The sequence below is a fragment of the Eucyclogobius newberryi genome, unplaced genomic scaffold (assembly GCF_026437365.1).
Source record: "Eucyclogobius newberryi isolate DKJ021-1_F unplaced genomic scaffold, fEucNew1.0.hap1 SCAF_7, whole genome shotgun sequence".
NCBI lineage: Eukaryota > Metazoa > Chordata > Actinopteri > Gobiiformes > Gobiidae > Eucyclogobius > Eucyclogobius newberryi.
Genome location: NW_027316389.1, coordinates 473,557 through 492,111, shown reverse-complemented (window position 1 = coordinate 492,111; position 18,555 = coordinate 473,557).

Sequence of the window (18,555 nt, the reverse complement as noted above, 5' to 3'; positions counted from 1 at the left end):
CCCGCCCTAGCCTCAGGTCAGTCCAGTCATAAGCCCCGCCCTCGCTTCAGGGCTATCCAGTCATGAGCCCCGCCCTGGCCTCAGGTCAGTCCAGTCATGAGCCCCGCCCTGGCCTGAGGTCAGTCCAGTCATAAGCCCCGCCCTCGCCTCAGGTCAGACCAGTCATGAGCCCCGCCCTCGCCTCAGGTCAGTCCAGTGATGAGCCCCGCCCTTGCCTCAGGTCAGTCCAGTCATAAGCCCCGCCCTCGCCTCAGGTCGGTCCAGTCATGAGCCCCGCCCTGGCCTCAGGTCAGTCCAGTCATAAGCCCCGCCCTCGCCTCAGGTCAGACCAGTCATGAGCCCCGCCCTCGCCTCAGGTCAGTCCAGTCATAAGCCCCGCCCTCGCCTCAGGTCGGTCCAGTCATAAGCCCCGCCCTCGCCTCAGGTGAGACCAGTCATGAGCCCCGCCCTCGCCTCAGGTCAGTCCAGTCATAAGCCCCGCCCTCGCCTCAGGTCAGACCAGTCATGAGCCCCGCCCTCGCCTCAGGTCAGTCCAGTCATGAGCCCCTCCCTCGCCTCAGGTCAGTCCAGTCATAAGCCCCGCCCTCGCCTCAGGTCGGTCCAGTCATGAGCCCCGCCCTCGCCTCAGGTCAGTCCAGTCATGAGCCCCGCCCTGGCCTCAGGTCAGTCCAGTCATAAGCCCCGCCCTCGCCTCAGGTCAGTCCAGTCATGAGCCCCGCCCTCGCCTCAGGTCAGTCCAGTCATAAGCCCCGCCCTCGCCTCAGGTCATACCAGTCATGAGCCCCGCCCTGGCCTCAGGTAAGTCCAGTCATAAGCCCCGCCCTCGCCTCAGGTCAGTCCAGTCATGAGCCCCGCCCTGGCCTCAGGTCAGTCCAGTCATGAGCCCCGCCCTCGCCTCAGGTCAGACCAGTCATGAGCCCCGCCCTCGCCTCAGGTCAGTCCAGTCATAAGCCCCGCCTTCGCCTCAGGTCAGTCCAGTGATGAGCCCCGCCCTCGCCTCAGGTCAGTCCACTCATCAGCCCCGCCCTGGCCTCAGGTCAGTCCAGTCATAAGCCCCGCCTTCGCCTCAGGTCAGTCCAGTGATGAGCCCCGCCCTCGCCTCAGGTCAGTCCAGTCATGAGCCCCGCCCTGGCCTCAGGTCAGTCCAGTCATGAGCCCCGCCCTGGCCTCAGGTCAGTCCAGTCAAGAGCCCCGCCCTCGCCTCAGGTCAGTCCAGTCATGGGGCCCGCCCTCGCCTCAGGTCAGTCCAGTCATAAGCCCCGCCCTCGCCTCAGGTCAGTCCAGTCATGAGCCCCACCCTCGCCTCAGGTCAGTCCAGTCAGATGCCCCGCCCTCGCCTCAGGTCAGACAGGTCATGAGCCCCGCCCTCGCCTCAGGTCAGTCCAGTCATAAGCCCCGCCTTCGCCTCAGGTCAGTCCAGTGATGAGCCCCGCCCTCGCCTCAGGTCAGTCCACTCATCAGCCCCGCCCTGGCCTCAGGTCAGTCCAGTCATAAGCCCCGCCTTCGCCTCAGGTCAGTCCAGTGATGAGCCCCGCCCTCGCCTCAGGTCAGTCCAGTCATGAGCCCCGCCCTGGCCTCAGGTCAGTCCAGTCATGAGCCCCGCCCTGGCCTCAGGTCAGTCCAGTCAAGAGCCCCGCCCTGGCGTCAGGTCAGTCCAGTCATGAGCCCCGCCCTCGCCTCAGGTCAGTCCAGTCATAAGCCCCGCCCTCGCCTCAGGTCAGTCCAGTCATGAGCCCCACCCTCGCCTCAGGTCAGTCCAGTCAGATGCCCCGCCCTCGCCTCAGGTCAGACAGGTCATGAGCCCCGCCCTCGCCTCAGGTCAGTCCAGTGATGAGCCCCGCCCTCGCCTCAGGTCAGTCCAGTCATAAGCCCCGCCCTCGCCTCAGGTCGGTCCAGTCATGAGCCCCGCCCTGGATTCAGGTCAGTCCAGTCATAAGCCCCGCCCTCGCCTCAGGTCAGTCCAGTCATGAGCCCCGCCCTGGACTCAGGTCAGTCCAGTCATAAGCCCCGCCCTGGCCTCAGGTCAGTCCAGTCATAAGCCCCGCCCTCGCCTCAGGTCAGACCAGTCATAAGCCCCGCCCTCGCCTCAGGTCAGTCCAGTCATGAGCCCCGCCCTGGCCTCAGGTCAGTCCAGTCATGAGCCCCGCCCTGGCCTGAGGTCAGTCCAGTCATAAGCCCCGCCCTCGCCTCAGGTCAGACCAGTCATGAGCCCCGCCCTCGCCTCAGGTCAGTCCAGTGATGAGCCCCGCCCTCGCCTCAGGTCAGTCCAGTCATAAGCCCCGCCCTCGCCTCAGGTCGGTCCAGTCATGAGCCCCGCCCTGGCCTCAGGTCAGTCCAGTCATAAGCCCCGCCCTCGCCTCAGGTCAGACCAGTCATGAGCCCCGCCCTCGCCTCAGGTCAGTCCAGTCATAAGCCCCGCCCTCGCCTCAGGTCGGTCCAGTCATAAGCCCCGCCCTGGCCTCAGGTCAGCCCAGTCATAAGCCCCGCCCTCGCCTCAGGTCAGACCAGTCATGAGCACCGCCCTAGCCTCAGGTCAGTCCAGTCATAAGCCCCCGCCCTCGCCTAAGGTCAGTCCAGTCATGAGCCCCGCCCTAGCCTCAGGTCAGTCCAGTCATAAGCCCCGCCCTCGCCTCAGGTCAGTCCAGTCATGAGCCCCGCCCTCGCCTCAGGTCAGTCCAGTCATAAGCCCCGCCCTCGCCTCAGGTCGGTCCAGTCATGAGCCCCCCCTCGCCTCAGGTCAGTCCAGTCATGAGCCCCGCCCTGGCCTCAGGTCAGTCCAGTCATGAGCCCCGCCCTGGCCTCAGGTCAGTCCAGTCATAAGCCCCGCCCTCTCCTCAGGTCAGTACAGTCATGAGCCCCGCCCTCGCCTCAGGTCAGTCCAGTCATGAGCCCCGCCCTCGCCTCAGGTCAGTCCAGTCATAAGCCCCGCCCTCGCCTCAGGTCGGTCCAGTCATGAGCCCCGCCCTCACCTCAAGTCAGTCCAGTCATGAGCCCCGCCCTGGCCTCAGGTCAGTCCAGTCATAAGCCCCGCCCTCGCCTCAGGTCAGTCCAGTCATAAGCCCCGCCCTCGCCTCAGGTCAGACCAGTCATGAGCCCCGCCCTCGCCTCAGGTCAGTCCAGTGATGAGCCCCGCCCTCGCCTCAGGTCTGTCCAGTCATAAGCCCGGCCCTCGCCTCAGGTCGGTCCAGTCATGAGCCCCGCCCTCGCCTCAGGTCAGTCCAGTCATGAGCCCCGCCCTGGCCTCAGGTCAGTCCAGTCATGAGCCCCGCCCTCGCCTCAGGTCAGTCCAGTCATGAGCCGCGCCCTGGCCTCAGGTCAGTCCAGTCATAAGCCCCGCCCTGGCCTCAGGTCAGTCCAGTCATAAGCCCCGCCCTCGCCTCAGGTCAGACCAGTCATGAGCCCCGCCCTCGCCTCAGGTCAGTCCAGTGATGAGCCCCGCCCTCGCCTCAGGTCAGTCCAGTCATAAGCCCCGCCCTCGCCTCATGTCGGTCCAGTCATGAGCCCCGCCCTCGCCTCAGGTCAGTCCAGTCATGAGCCCCGCCCTGGCCTCAGGTCAGTCCAGTCATAAGCCCCGCCCTCGCCTCAGGTCAGTCCAGTCATGAGCCCCGCCCTGGCCTCAGGTCAGTCCAGTCATAAGCCCCGCCCTCGCCTCAGGTCAGTCCAGTCATGAGCCCCGCCCTGGCCTCAGGTCAGTCCAGTCATAAGCCCCGCCCTCGCCTCAGGTCAGACCAGTCATGAGCCCCGCCCTCGCCTCAGGTCAGTCCAGTCATAAGCCCCGCCCTCGCCTCAGGTCAGTCCAGTCATGAGCCCCGCCCTGGTCTCAGGTCAGTCCACTCATGAGCCCCGCCCTCGCCTCAGGTCAGTCCAGCCATGAGCCTCGCCCTGGCCTCAGGTCAGTCCAGTCATGAGCCCCGCCCTGGCCTCAGGTCAGTCCAGTCAAGAGCCCCGACCTCGCCTCAGGTCAGTCCAGTCATAAGCCCCGCCTTCGCCTCAGGTCAGTCCAGTGATGAGCCCCGCCCTCGCCTCAGGTCAGTCCACTCATGAGCCCCGCCCTCGCCTCAGGTCAGTCCAGTCATAAGCCCTGCCTTCGCCTCAGGTCAGTCCAGTGATGAGCACCGCCCTGGCCTCAGGTCAGTCCAGTCATGAGCCCCGCCCTCGCCTCAGGTCAGTCCAGTCATGAGCCCCGCCCTGGCCTCAGGTCAGTCCAGTCATGAGCCCCGCCCTGGCCTCAGGTCAGTCCAGTCAAGAGCCCCGCCCTCGCCTCAGGTCAGTCCAGTCATGGGCCCCGCCCTGGCCTCAGGTCAGTCCAGTCATGAGCCCCGCCCTCGCCTCAGGTCAGTCCAGTCATGAGCCCCGCCCTGGCCTCAGGTCAGTCCAGTAAGATGCCCCGCCCTCGCCTCAGGTCAGACCAGTCATGAGCCCCGCCCTCGCCTCAGGTCAGTCCAGTGATGAGCCCCGCCCTCGCCTCAGGTCAGTCCAGTCATAAGCCCCGCCCTCGCCTCAGGTCGGTCCAGTCATGAGCCCCGCCCTGGATTCAGGTCAGTCCAGTCATAAGCCCCGCCCTCGCCTCAGGTCAGTCCAGTCATAAGCCCCGCCCTGGCCTCAGGTCAGTCCAGTCATGAGCCCCGCCCTGGCCTCAGGTCAGTCCAGTCATAAGCCCCGCCCTGGCCTCAGGTCAGTCCAGTCATAAGCCCCGCCCTCGCCTCAGGTCAGTCCAGTCATGAGCCCCGCCCTGGTCTCAGGTCAGTCCACTCATGAGCCCCGCCCTCGCCTCAGGTCAGTCCAGTCATGAGCCCCGCCCTCGCCTCAGGTCAGTCCAGTCATAAGCCCCTCCCTCGCCTCAGGTCAGACCAGTCATGAGCCCCGCCCTCGCCTCAGGTCAGTCCAGTGATGAGCCCCGCCCTCGCCTCAGGTCTGTCCAGTCATGAGCCCCGCCCTCGCCTCAGGTCGGTCCAGTCATGAGCCCCGCCCTCGCCTCAGGTCAGTCCAGTCATGAGCCCCGCCCTGGCCTCAGGTCAGTCCAGTCATGAGCCCCGTCCTCGCCTCAGGTCAGTCCAGTCATGAGCCCCGCCCTGGCCTCAGGTCAGTCCAGTCATAAGCCCCGCCCTGGCCTCAGGTCAGTCCAGTCATAGGCCCCACCCTCGCCTCAGGTCAGACCAGTCATGAGCCCCGCCCTAGCCTCAGGTCAGTCCAGTCATAAGCCCCCGCCCTCGCCTAAGGTCAGTCCAGTCATGAGCCCCGCCCTAGCCTCAGGTCAGTCCAGTCATAAGCCCCGCCCTCGCCTCAGGTCAGTCCAGTCATGAGCCCCGCCCTGGCCTCAGGTCAGTCCAGTCATGAGCCCCGCCCTGGCCTGAGGTCAGACCAGTCATGAGCCCCGCCCTCGCCTCAGGTCAGTCCAGTCATGAGCCCCGCCCTCGCCTCAGGTCAGTCCAGTCATAAGCCCCACCCTCGCCTCAGGTCAGACCAGTCATGAGCCCCGCCCTCGCCTCAGGTCAGTCCAGTCATGAGCCCCGCCCTCGCCTCAGGTCAGTCCAGTCATGAGCCCCGCCCTAGCCTCAGGTCAGTCCAGTCATAAGCCCCCGCCCTCGCCTAAGGTCAATCCAGTCATGAGCCCCGCCCTAGCCTCAGGTCAGTCCAGTCATAAGCCCCGCCCTCGCCTCAGGTCAGTCCAGTCATGAGCCCCGCCCTGGCCTCAGGTCAGTCCAGTCATGAGCCCCGCCCTGGCCTGAGGTCAGTCCAGTCATAAGCCCCGCCCTCGCCTCAGGTCAGACCAGTCATGAGCCCCGCCCTCGCCTCAGGTCAGTCCAGTCATGAGCCCCGCCCTCGCCTCAGGTCAGTCCAGTCATGAGCCCCGCCCTAGCCTCAGGTCAGTCCAGTCATAAGCCCCCGCCCTCGCCTAAGGTCAATCCAGTCATGAGCCCCGCCCTAGCCTCAGGTCAGTCCAGTCATAAGCCCCGCCCTCGCCTCAGGGCTATCCAGTCATGAGCCCCGCCCTGGCCTCAGGTCAGTCCAGTCATGAGCCCCGCCCTGGCCTGAGGTCAGTCCAGTCATAAGCCCCGCCCTCGCCTCAGGTCAGACCAGTCATGAGCCCCGCCCTCGCCTCAGGTCAGTCCAGTGATGAGCCCCGCCCTTGCCTCAGGTCAGTCCAGTCATAAGCCCCGCCCTCGCCTCAGGTCGGTCCAGTCATGAGCCCCGCCCTGGCCTCAGGTCAGTCCAGTCATAAGCCCCGCCCTCGCCTCAGGTCAGACCAGTCATGAGCCCCGCCCTCGCCTCAGGTCAGTCCAGTCATAAGCCCCGCCCTCGCCTCAGGTCGGTCCAGTCATAAGCCCCGCCCTCGCCTCAGGTGAGACCAGTCATGAGCCCCGCCCTCGCCTCAGGTCAGTCCAGTCATAAGCCCCGCCCTCGCCTCAGGTCAGACCAGTCATGAGCCCCGCCCTCGCCTCAGGTCAGTCCAGTCATGAGCCCCTCCCTCGCCTCAGGTCAGTCCAGTCATAAGCCCCGCCCTCGCCTCAGGTCGGTCCAGTCATGAGCCCCGCCCTCGCCTCAGGTCAGTCCAGTCATGAGCCCCGCCCTGGCCTCAGGTCAGTCCAGTCATAAGCCCCGCCCTCGCCTCAGGTCAGTCCAGTCATGAGCCCCGCCCTCGCCTCAGGTCAGTCCAGTCATAAGCCCCGCCCTCGCCTCAGGTCATACCAGTCATGAGCCCCGCCCTGGCCTCAGGTAAGTCCAGTCATAAGCCCCGCCCTCGCCTCAGGTCAGTCCAGTCATGAGCCCCGCCCTGGCCTCAGGTCAGTCCAGTCATGAGCCCCGCCCTCGCCTCAGGTCAGACCAGTCATGAGCCCCGCCCTCGCCTCAGGTCAGTCCAGTCATAAGCCCCGCCTTCGCCTCAGGTCAGTCCAGTGATGAGCCCCGCCCTCGCCTCAGGTCAGTCCACTCATCAGCCCCGCCCTGGCCTCAGGTCAGTCCAGTCATAAGCCCCGCCTTCGCCTCAGGTCAGTCCAGTGATGAGCCCCGCCCTCGCCTCAGGTCAGTCCAGTCATGAGCCCCGCCCTGGCCTCAGGTCAGTCCAGTCATGAGCCCCGCCCTGGCCTCAGGTCAGTCCAGTCAAGAGCCCCGCCCTCGCCTCAGGTCAGTCCAGTCATGGGCCCCGCCCTGGCCTCAGGTCAGTCCAGTCATGAGCCCCGCCCTCGCCTCAGGTCAGTCCAGTCATAAGCCCCGCCCTCGCCTCAGGTCAGTCCAGTCATGAGCCCCACCCTCGCCTCAGGTCAGTCCAGTCAGATGCCCCGCCCTCGCCTCAGGTCAGACAGGTCATGAGCCCCGCCCTCGCCTCAGGTCAGTCCAGTCATGAGCCCCGCCCTAGCCTCAGGTCAGTCCAGTCATAAGCCCCCGCCCTCGCCTAAGGTCAATCCAGTCATGAGCCCCGCCCTAGCCTCAGGTCAGTCCAGTCATAAGCCCCGCCCTCGCTTCAGGGCTATCCAGTCATGAGCCCCGCCCTGGCCTCAGGTCAGTCCAGTCATGAGCCCCGCCCTGGCCTGAGGTCAGTCCAGTCATAAGCCCCGCCCTCGCCTCAGGTCAGACCAGTCATGAGCCCCGCCCTCGCCTCAGGTCAGTCCAGTGATGAGCCCCGCCCTTGCCTCAGGTCAGTCCAGTCATAAGCCCCGCCCTCGCCTCAGGTCGGTCCAGTCATGAGCCCCGCCCTGGCCTCAGGTCAGTCCAGTCATAAGCCCCGCCCTCGCCTCAGGTCAGACCAGTCATGAGCCCCGCCCTCGCCTCAGGTCAGTCCAGTCATAAGCCCCGCCCTCGCCTCAGGTCGGTCCAGTCATAAGCCCCGCCCTCGCCTCAGGTGAGACCAGTCATGAGCCCCGCCCTCGCCTCAGGTCAGTCCAGTCATAAGCCCCGCCCTCGCCTCAGGTCAGACCAGTCATGAGCCCCGCCCTCGCCTCAGGTCAGTCCAGTCATGAGCCCCTCCCTCGCCTCAGGTCAGTCCAGTCATAAGCCCCGCCCTCGCCTCAGGTCGGTCCAGTCATGAGCCCCGCCCTCGCCTCAGGTCAGTCCAGTCATGAGCCCCGCCCTGGCCTCAGGTCAGTCCAGTCATAAGCCCCGCCCTCGCCTCAGGTCAGTCCAGTCATGAGCCCCGCCCTCGCCTCAGGTCAGTCCAGTCATAAGCCCCGCCCTCGCCTCAGGTCATACCAGTCATGAGCCCCGCCCTGGCCTCAGGTAAGTCCAGTCATAAGCCCCGCCCTCGCCTCAGGTCAGTCCAGTCATGAGCCCCGCCCTGGCCTCAGGTCAGTCCAGTCATGAGCCCCGCCCTCGCCTCAGGTCAGACCAGTCATGAGCCCCGCCCTCGCCTCAGGTCAGTCCAGTCATAAGCCCCGCCTTCGCCTCAGGTCAGTCCAGTGATGAGCCCCGCCCTCGCCTCAGGTCAGTCCACTCATCAGCCCCGCCCTGGCCTCAGGTCAGTCCAGTCATAAGCCCCGCCTTCGCCTCAGGTCAGTCCAGTGATGAGCCCCGCCCTCGCCTCAGGTCAGTCCAGTCATGAGCCCCGCCCTGGCCTCAGGTCAGTCCAGTCATGAGCCCCGCCCTGGCCTCAGGTCAGTCCAGTCAAGAGCCCCGCCCTCGCCTCAGGTCAGTCCAGTCATGGGCCCCGCCCTGGCCTCAGGTCAGTCCAGTCATGAGCCCCGCCCTCGCCTCAGGTCAGTCCAGTCATAAGCCCCGCCCTCGCCTCAGGTCAGTCCAGTCATGAGCCCCACCCTCGCCTCAGGTCAGTCCAGTCAGATGCCCCGCCCTCGCCTCAGGTCAGACAGGTCATGAGCCCCGCCCTCGCCTCAGGTCAGTCCAGTGATGAGCCCCGCCCTCGCCTCAGGTCAGTCCAGTCATAAGCCCCGCCCTCGCCTCAGGTCGGTCCAGTCATGAGCCCCGCCCTGGATTCAGGTCAGTCCAGTCATAAGCCCCGCCCTCGCCTCAGGTCAGTCCAGTCATGAGCCCCGCCCTGGACTCAGGTCAGTCCAGTCATAAGCCCCGCCCTGGCCTCAGGTCAGTCCAGTCATAAGCCCCGCCCTCGCCTCAGGTCAGACCAGTCATAAGCCCCGCCCTCGCCTCAGGTCAGTCCAGTCATGAGCCCCGCCCTGGCCTCAGGTCAGTCCAGTCATGAGCCCCGCCCTGGCCTGAGGTCAGTCCAGTCATAAGCCCCGCCCTCGCCTCAGGTCAGACCAGTCATGAGCCCCGCCCTCGCCTCAGGTCAGTCCAGTGATGAGCCCCGCCCTCGCCTCAGGTCAGTCCAGTCATAAGCCCCGCCCTCGCCTCAGGTCGGTCCAGTCATGAGCCCCGCCCTGGCCTCAGGTCAGTCCAGTCATAAGCCCCGCCCTCGCCTCAGGTCAGACCAGTCATGAGCCCCGCCCTCGCCTCAGGTCAGTCCAGTCATAAGCCCCGCCCTCGCCTCAGGTCGGTCCAGTCATAAGCCCCGCCCTGGCCTCAGGTCAGCCCAGTCATAAGCCCCGCCCTCGCCTCAGGTCAGACCAGTCATGAGCCCCGCCCTAGCCTCAGGTCAGTCCAGTCATAAGCCCCCGCCCTCGCCTAAGGTCAGTCCAGTCATGAGCCCCGCCCTAGCCTCAGGTCAGTCCAGTCATAAGCCCCGCCCTCGCCTCAGGTCAGTCCAGTCATGAGCCCCGCCCTCGCCTCAGGTCAGTCCAGTCATAAGCCCCGCCCTCGCCTCAGGTCGGTCCAGTCATGAGCCCCCCCTCGCCTCAGGTCAGTCCAGTCATGAGCCCCGCCCTGGCCTCAGGTCAGTCCAGTCATAAGCCCCGCCCTCGCCTCAGCTCAGTCCAGTGATGAACCCCGCCCTGGCCTCAGGTCAGTCCAGTCATAAGCCCCGCCCTCGCCTCAGGTCAGTCCAGTCATGAGCCCCGCCCTGGCCTCAGGTCAGTCCAGTCATGAGCCCCGACCTGGCCTCAGGTCAGTCCAGTCATGAGCCCCGCCCTCGCCTCAGGTCGGTCCTGTCATGAGCCCCGCCCTCGCCTCAGGTCAGTCCAGTCATGAGCCCCGCCCTAGCCTCAGGTCAGTCCAGTCATAAGCCCCCGCCCTCGCCTCAGGTCAGTCCAGTCATGAGCCCCGCCATAGCCTCAGGTCAGTCCAGTCATAAGCCCCGCCCTCGCCTCAGGTCAGTCCAGTCATGAGCCCCGCCCTGGCCTCAGGTCAGTCCAGTCAAAAGCCCCGCCCTCGCCTCAGGTCAGTCCAGTCATGAGCCGCGCCCTCGCCTCAGGTCAGTCCAGTCATGAGCCCCGCCCTGGCCTCAGGTCAGTCCAGTCATGAGCCCCGCCCTGGCCTCAGGTCAGTCCACTCATGAGCCCCGCCCTGGCCTCAGGTCAGTCCAGTCATAAGCCCTGCCTTCGCCTCAGGTCAGTCCAGTCATGAGCCCCGCCCTGGCTTCAGGTCAGTCCACTCATGAGCCCCGCCCTGGCCTCAGGTCAGTCCAGTCATAAGCCCCGCCTTCGCCTCAGGTTAGTCCAGTCATGAGCGCCGCCCTGGCCTCAGGTCAGTCCAGTCAAGAGCCCCGCCCTCGCCTCAGGTCAGTCCAGTCATGGGCCCCGCCCTGGCCTCAGGTCAGTCCAGTCATGAGCCCCGCCCTGGCCTCAGGTCAGTCCAGTCACAAGCCCCGCCCTCGCCTCAGGTCAGTCCAGTCATGAGCCCCGCCCTCGCCTCAGGTCAGTCCAGTCATGAGCCCCGCCCTGGCCTCAGGTCAGTCCAGTCATAAGCCCCGCCCTCGCCTCAGCTCAGTCCAGTGATGAACCCCGCCCTGGCCTCAGGTCAGTCCAGTCATAAGCCCCGCCCTCGCCTCAGGTCAGTCCAGTCATGAGCCCCGCCCTGGCCTCAGGTCAGTCCAGTCATGAGCCCCGCCCTGGCCTCAGGTCAGTCCAGTCATGAGCCCCGCCCTCGCCTCAGGTCGGTCCAGTCATGAGCCCCGCCCTCGGCTCAGGTCAGTCCAGTCATGAGCCCCGCCCTGGCCTCAGGTCAGTCCAGTCATAAGCCCCCGCCCTCGCCTCAGGTCAGTCCAGTCATGAGCCCCGCCCTCGCCTCAGGTCAGTCCAGTCATAAGCCCCGCCCTCGCCTCAGGTCAGTCCAGTCATGAGCCCCGCCCTGGCCTCAGGTCAGTCCAGTCATGAGCCCCGCCCTGGCCTCAGGTCGGTCCAGTCATAAGCCCCGCCCTCGCCTCAGGTCAGACCAGTCATGAGCCCCGCCCTCGCCTCAGGTCAGTCCAGTCATGAGCCCCGCCCTCGCCTCAGGTCAGTCCAGTCATAAGCCCCGCCCTCGCATCAGGTCAGTCCAGTCATGAGCCCCGCCCTGGCCTCAGGTCAGTCCAGTCATGAGCCCCGCCCTGGCCTCAGGTCAGTCCAGTCATAAGCCCCGCCCTCGCCTCAGGTCGGTTCAGTCATGAGCCCCGCCCTGGCCTCAGGTCAGTCCAGTCATAAGCCCCGCCCTGGCCTCAGGTCAGTCCAGTCATAAGCCCCGCCCTCGCCTCAGGTCAGTCCAGTCATGAGCCCCGCCCTCGCATCAGGTCAGTCCAGTCATGAGCCCCGCCCTGGCCTCAGGTCAGTCCAGTCATAAGCCCCGCCCTCGCCTCAGGTCAGTCCAGTCATGAGCCCCGCCCTCGCCTCAGGTCAGTCCAGTCATGAGCCCCGCCCTGGCCTCAGGTCAGTCCAGTCATAAGCCCCGCCCTGGCCTCAGTTCAGTCCAGTCATGAGCCCCGCCCTCACCTCAGGTCAGTCCAGTCATAAGCCCCCGCCCTCGCCTCAGGTCAGTCCAGTGATGAGCCCCGCCCTGGCCTCAGGTCAGTCCAGTCATAAGCCCCGCCCGCGCCTCAGGTCGGTCCAGTCATGAGCCCCGCCCTGGACTCAGGTCAGTCCAGTCATAAGCCCCGCCCTCGCCTCAGGTCAGTCCAGTCATGAGCCCCGCCCTCGCCTCAGGTCAGTCCAGTCATGAGCCCCGCCCTCGCCTCAGGTCAGTCCAGTCATAAGCCCCGCCCTCGCCTCAGGTAAGTCCAGTCATGAGCCCCGCCCTCGCCTCAGGTCAGTCCAGTCATGAGCCCTGCACTGGCCTCAGGTCAGTCCAGTCATGAGCCCCGCCCTGGCTTCAGGTCAGTCCAGTCATGAGCCCCGCCCTAGCCTCAGGTCAGTCCAGTCATGAGCCCCGCCCTGGCCTCAGGTCAGTCCAGTCATGAGCCCCGCCCTCGCCTCAGGTCAGTCAAAAACCTCTTCTCTGGAGGGACAGAAGATCCAGGACCTCTTCTCTCATGGGACAAAAGATTCAGGACCTCTTCTCTGGTGGGATAGAAGATCCAGGACCTCTTCTCTTGTGGGACAAAAAATCTAGGACCTCTTCTCTGGACGGACATAAGATCCAGGACCTCTTCTCTGGTGGGACAGAAGTTCCAGGACCTCTTCTCTGGAGGGACAGAGGATCCAGGACCTCTTTTTTGGTGGGACAGAAGATCCAGGACCTTTTCACTGGTGGGACAGAAGATCCAGAACCTCCTCTCTGGTGGGACGGAAGAACCTCTTCTCTGGTGGGACAGAAGATCAAGGACCTCTTCTCTGGCGGGACAGAAGATCCAGGACCTCTTCTCTGGGGGAACATAAGCAGAAGATCCAGGACCTCTTCTCTGGAGGGACATAAGATCCACGACCTCTTCTCAAGAGGGACAGAAGATCCAGACAGAAGATCCAGGACCTCTTCTCTGGTGGGACAGAAGATCCAGGACCTCTTCTCTGGAGGGACAGAAGATCCAGGACCTCTTCTCTGGAGGGACAGAAGATCCAGGACCTCTTCTCTGGAGGGACAGAAGATCCAGGACCTCTTCTCTGGTGGGACAGAAGATCCAGGACCTCTTCTCTGGAGGGATAGAAGATCCAGGACCTCTTCTCTGGAGGGACAGAAGATCCAGGACCTCTTCTCTGGAGGGACAGAAGATCCAGGACCTCTTCTCTGGTGGGACAGAAGATCCGGGACCTCTTCTCTGGAGGGACAGAAGATCCAGGACCTCTTCTCTGGTGGGAGAGAAGATCCAGGACCTTTTCTCTGGTGGGACAGAAGATCCAGGACCTCTTTTCTGGTGGGACAGAAGATCCAGGACCTATTCTCTGGAGGGACAGAAGATCCCAGACCTCTTCTCTTTTTGGACAGAAGATCCAGGACCTCTTCTATGGTGGGACAAAAAATCTAGGACCTCTTCTCTGGAGGGACAGAAGATCCAGGACCTCTTCTCTGGTGGGACAGAAGATCCAGGACCTCTTCTCTGGAGGGACAGAAGATCCAGGACCTCTTTTTTGGTGGGACAGAAGATCCAGGACCTCTTCTCTGGAGGGACAGAAGATCCAGGACCTCTTCTCTGGAGGGACAGAAGATCCAGGACCTCTTCTTTGGTGGGACAGAAGATCCAGGACCTCTTCTCTGGAGGGACATAAGATACAGGACCTCTTCTCTGGAGGGATATAAGATCCAGGACCTCTTCACTGGAGGGACATTAGATCCAGGACCTCTTCTCTGGAGGGATATAAGATCCAGGACCTCTTCTTTGGTGGGACAGAAGATCCAGGACCTCTTCTCTGGTGGGACAGAAGAACCTCTTCTCTGGTGGGACAGAAGATCCAGGACCTCTTCTCTGGAGGGGCAGAAGATCCAGGACCTCTTCTCTGGTGGGACAAAAGATCCAGGACCTCTTCTCTGGAGGGACAGAAGATCCAGGACCTCTTCTCTGGTGGGACAGAAGATCCGGGACCTCTTCTCTGGAGGGACAGAAGATCCAGGACCTCTTCTCTGGTGGGAGAGAAGATCCAGGACCTTTTCTCTGGTGGGACAGAAGATCCAGGACCTCTTTTCTGGTGGGACAGAAGATCCAGGACCTATTCTCTGGAGGGACAGAAGATCCCAGACCTCTTCTCTTTTTGGACAGAAGATCCAGGACCTCTTCTATGGTGGGACAAAAAATCTAGGACCTCTTCTCTGGAGGGACAGAAGATCCAGGACCTCTTCTCTGGTGGGACAGAAGATCCAGGACCTCTTCTCTGGAGGGACAGAAGATCCAGGACCTCTTTTTTGGTGGGACAGAAGATCCAGGACCTCTTCTCTGGAGGGACAGAAGATCCAGGACCTCTTCTCTGGAGGGACAGAAGATCCAGGACCTCTTCTTTGGTGGGACAGAAGATCCAGGACCTCTTCTCTGGAGGGACATAAGATACAGGACCTCTTCTCTGGAGGGATATAAGATCCAGGACCTCTTCACTGGAGGGACATTAGATCCAGGACCTCTTCTCTGGAGGGATATAAGATCCAGGACCTCTTCTTTGGTGGGACAGAAGATCCAGGACCTCTTCTCTGGTGGGACAGAAGAACCTCTTCTCTGGTGGGACAGAAGATCCAGGACCTCTTCTCTGGAGGGGCAGAAGATCCAGGACCTCTTCTCTGGTGGGACAAAAGATCCAGGACCTCTTCTCTGGGGGGACATAAGCAGAAGATCCAGGACCTCTTCTCTGGAGGGACATAAGATCCACGACCTCTTCTATGGAGGGACATAAGATCCAGGACCTCTTCTCTGGTCGAACTGAAGATCCAGGACCTCTTATCTGGTGGGAGAGAAGATCCAGGACCTCTTTTCTGGTGGGACAGAAGATCCAGGACCTCTTCTCTGGAGGGAAAGAAGATCCAGGACCTCTTCTTTGGTGGGACAAAAGATCCAGGACCTCTTCTCTGGAGAGACATAAGATCCAGGACATCTTCTCTGGAGGGACAGAAGATCCAGGACCTCTTCTCTGGAGGGACATAAGATCCAGGACCTCTTCTTTGGTGGGACAGAAGATCCAGGACCTCTTCTCTGGTGGTACAGATGATCCAGGACCTCTTCTCTGGAGGGACAGAAGATCCAGGACCTCTTCTCTGGTGGGACAGAAGATCCAGGACCTATTCTCAGGAGGGACAGAAGATCCCGGACCTCTTCTCTGGTGGGACAGAAGATCCAGGACCTCTTCTCTGGTGGGACAGAAGAACCTCTTCTCTGGTGGGACAGAAGATCCAGGACCTCTTCTCTGGAGGGGCAGAAGATCCAGGACCTCTTCTCTGGTGGGACATAAGATCCACGACCTCTTCTATGGAGGGACATAAGATAAAGGACCTCTTCTCTGGTGGAACTGAAGATCCAGGACCTCTTATCTGGTGGGAGAGAAGATCCAGGACCTCTTTTCTGGTGGGACAGAAGATCCAGGACCTCTTCTCTGGAGAGACATAAGATCCAGGACCTCTTCTCTGGAGGGACATAAGATCCAGGACCTCTTCTTTGTTGGGACAGAACATCCAGGACCTCTTCTCTGGAGGGACAGAAGATCCAGGACCTCTTCTCTGGAGGGACATAAGAAGAAGATCCAGGACCTCTTCTCTGGAGAGACATAAGATCCAGGACCTCTTCTCTGGAGGGACAGAAGATCCAGGACCTCTTCTCTGGTGGGAAAGAAGATCAAAGACCTCTTCTCTGGAGGGACAGAAGATCCAGGACCTCTTCACTGGTGGGACAGAAGATCCAGGATCTCTTCTCTGGTGGGACAGAAGATCAAGGACCTCTTCTCTGGAGGGACATAAGAATCAGGACCTCTTCTCTGGAGGGACAGAAGATCCAGGACCTCTTCTGTGGTGGGACAGAAGAGACAGGACCTCTTCTCTGGTGGGACAGAAGATCCAGGACCTCTTCTCTGGAGGGACAGAAGATCCAGGACCTCTTCTTTGGTGGGACAGAAGATCCAGGACCTGTTCTCTGGTGGGACAGAAGATCCAGGACCTCTTCTCTGGAGGGACATAAGATCCAGGACCACTTCTCTGGAGGGACATAAGATCCAGGACCTCTTCACTGGAGGGACAGAAGATCCAGGACCTCTTCTTTGGTGGGACAGAAAATCCAGGACCTCTTCTCTGGTGGAACAGAAGATCCAGGACCTCTTCTCTGGTTGGACAGAAGATCCAGGACCTCTTCTCTGGAGGGACAGAAGATCCAGGACCTCTTCTCTGGTGGGACAGATGATCCAGGACCTCTTCTCTGGTTGGACAGAAGATCCAGGACCTCTTCTCTGGTGGGACAAAAAATCTAGAACCTCTTCTCTGGAGGGACAGAAGATCCAGGACCTCTTCTCTGGTGGGACAGAAGATACAGGACCTCTTCTCTGGAGGGCCAGAAGATCCAGGACCTCTTCTTTGGTGGGACAGAAGATCCAGGACCTCTTCTCTGGAGGGACAGAAGATCCAGGACCTCTTCTCTGGTGGGACAGAAGATCCAGGACCTCTTCTCTGGAGGGACAGAAGATCCAGGACCTCTTCTCTGGTGGGACAGAAGATCCAGGACCTCTTCTCTGGAGGGACAGAAGATCCAGGACCTCTTTTTTGGTGGGACAGAAGATCCAGGACCTCTTCTCTGGAGGGACAGAAGATCCAGGACCTCTTCTCTGGAGGGACAGAAGATCCAGGACCTCTTCTTTGGTGGGACAGAAGTTCAAGGACCTCTTCTCTTGAGGGACATAAGATCCAGGACATCTTCTCTGGAGGGATATAAGATCCAGGACCTCTTCACTGGAGGGACATTAGATCCAGGACCTCTTCTCTGGAGGGATATAAGATCCAGGACCTCTTCACTGGAGGGACATTAGATCCAGGACCTCTTCTTTGGAGGGACAGAAGATCCAGGACCTCTTCTCTGGTGGGACAGAAGATCCAGGACCTCTTCTCTGGTGGGACAGAAGATCCAGGACCTCTTCTCTGGGGGGACATAAGCAGAAGATCCAGGACCTCTTCTCTGGAGGGACATAAGATCCACGACCTCTTCTATGGAGGGACATAAGATCCAGGACCTCTTCTCTGGTCGAACTGAAGATCCAGGACCTCTTATCTGGTGGGAGAGAAGATCCAGGACCTCTTTTCTGATGGGACAGAAGATCCAGGACCTCTTCTCTGGAGGGAAAGAAGATCCAGGACTTCTTCTTTGGTGGGACAAAAGATCCAGGACCTCTTCTCTGGAGAGACATAAGATCCAGGATATCTTCTCTGGAGGGACAGAAGATCCAGGACCTCTTCTCTGGAGGGACAGAAGATCCAGGACCTCTTCTTTGGTGGGACAGAAGATCCAGGACCTCTTCTCTGGTGGTACAGATGGTCCAGGACCTCTTCTCTGGTGGGACAGAAGATCCAGGACCTATTTTCAGGAGGGACAGAAGATCCCGGACCTCTTCTCTGGTGGGACAGAAGATCCAGGACCTCTTCTCTGGTGGGACAGAAGAACCTCTTCTCTGGTGGGACAGAAGATCCAGGACCTCTTCTCTGGAGGGGCAGAAGATCCAGGACCTCTTCTCTGGTGGGACATAAGATCCACGACCTCTTCTATGGAGGGACATAAGATAAAGGACCTCTTCTCTGGTGGAACTGAAGATCCAGGACCTCTTATCTGGTGGGAGAGAAGATCCAGGACCTTATTTCTGGTGGGACAGAAGATCCAGGACCTCTTCTCTGGAGAGACATAAGATCCAGGACATCTTCTCTGGAGGGACAGAAGATCCAGGACCTCTTCTCTGGAGGGACATAAGATCCAGGACCTCTTCTTTGGTGGGACAGAACATCCAGGACCTCTTCTCTGGAGGGACAGAAGATCCAGGACCTCTTCTCTGGAGGGACATAAGCAGAAGATCCAGGACCTCTTCTCTGGAGAGACATAAGATCCAGGACCTCTTCTCAGGAGGGAGAGAAGATCCAGGACCTCTTCTCTGGTGGGGAAGAAGATCAAAGACCTCTTCTCTGGAGGGACAGAAGATCCAGGACCTCTTCACTGGTGGGACAGAAGATCCAGGACCTCTTCTCTGGTGGGACAGAAGATCAAGGACCTCTTCTCTGGAGGGACATAAGAATCAGGACCTCTTCTCTGGAGGGACAGAAGATCCAGGACCTCTTCTGTGGTGGGACAGAAGATCCAGGACCTCTTCTCTGGAGGGACAGAAGAGACAGGACCTCTTCTCTGGTGGGACAGAAGATCCAGGACCTCTTCTCTGGAGGGACAGAAGATCCAGGACCTCTTCTTTGGTGGGACAGAAGATCCAGGACCTGTTCTCTGGTGGGACAGAAGATCCAGGACCTCTTCTCTGGAGGGACATAAGATCCAGGACCTCTTCTCTGGAGGGACATAAGATCCAGGACCTCTTCACTGGAGGGACATTAGATCCAGGACCTCTTCTCTGGAGGGACAGAAGATCCAGGACCTCTTCTTTGGTGGGACAGAAGATCCAGGACCTCTTGTCTGGTGGAACAGAAGATCCAGGACCTCTTCTCTGGTTGGACAGAAGATCCAGGACCTCTTCTCTGGTGGGACAAAAAATCTAGGACCTCTTCTCTGGAGGGACAGAAGATCCAGGACCTCTTCTCTGGTGGGACAGAAGATACAGGACCTCTTCTCTGGAGGGCCAGAAGATCCAGGACCTCTTCTTTGGTGGGACAGAAGATCCAGGACCTCTTCTCTGGAGGGACAGAAGATCCAGGACCTCTTCT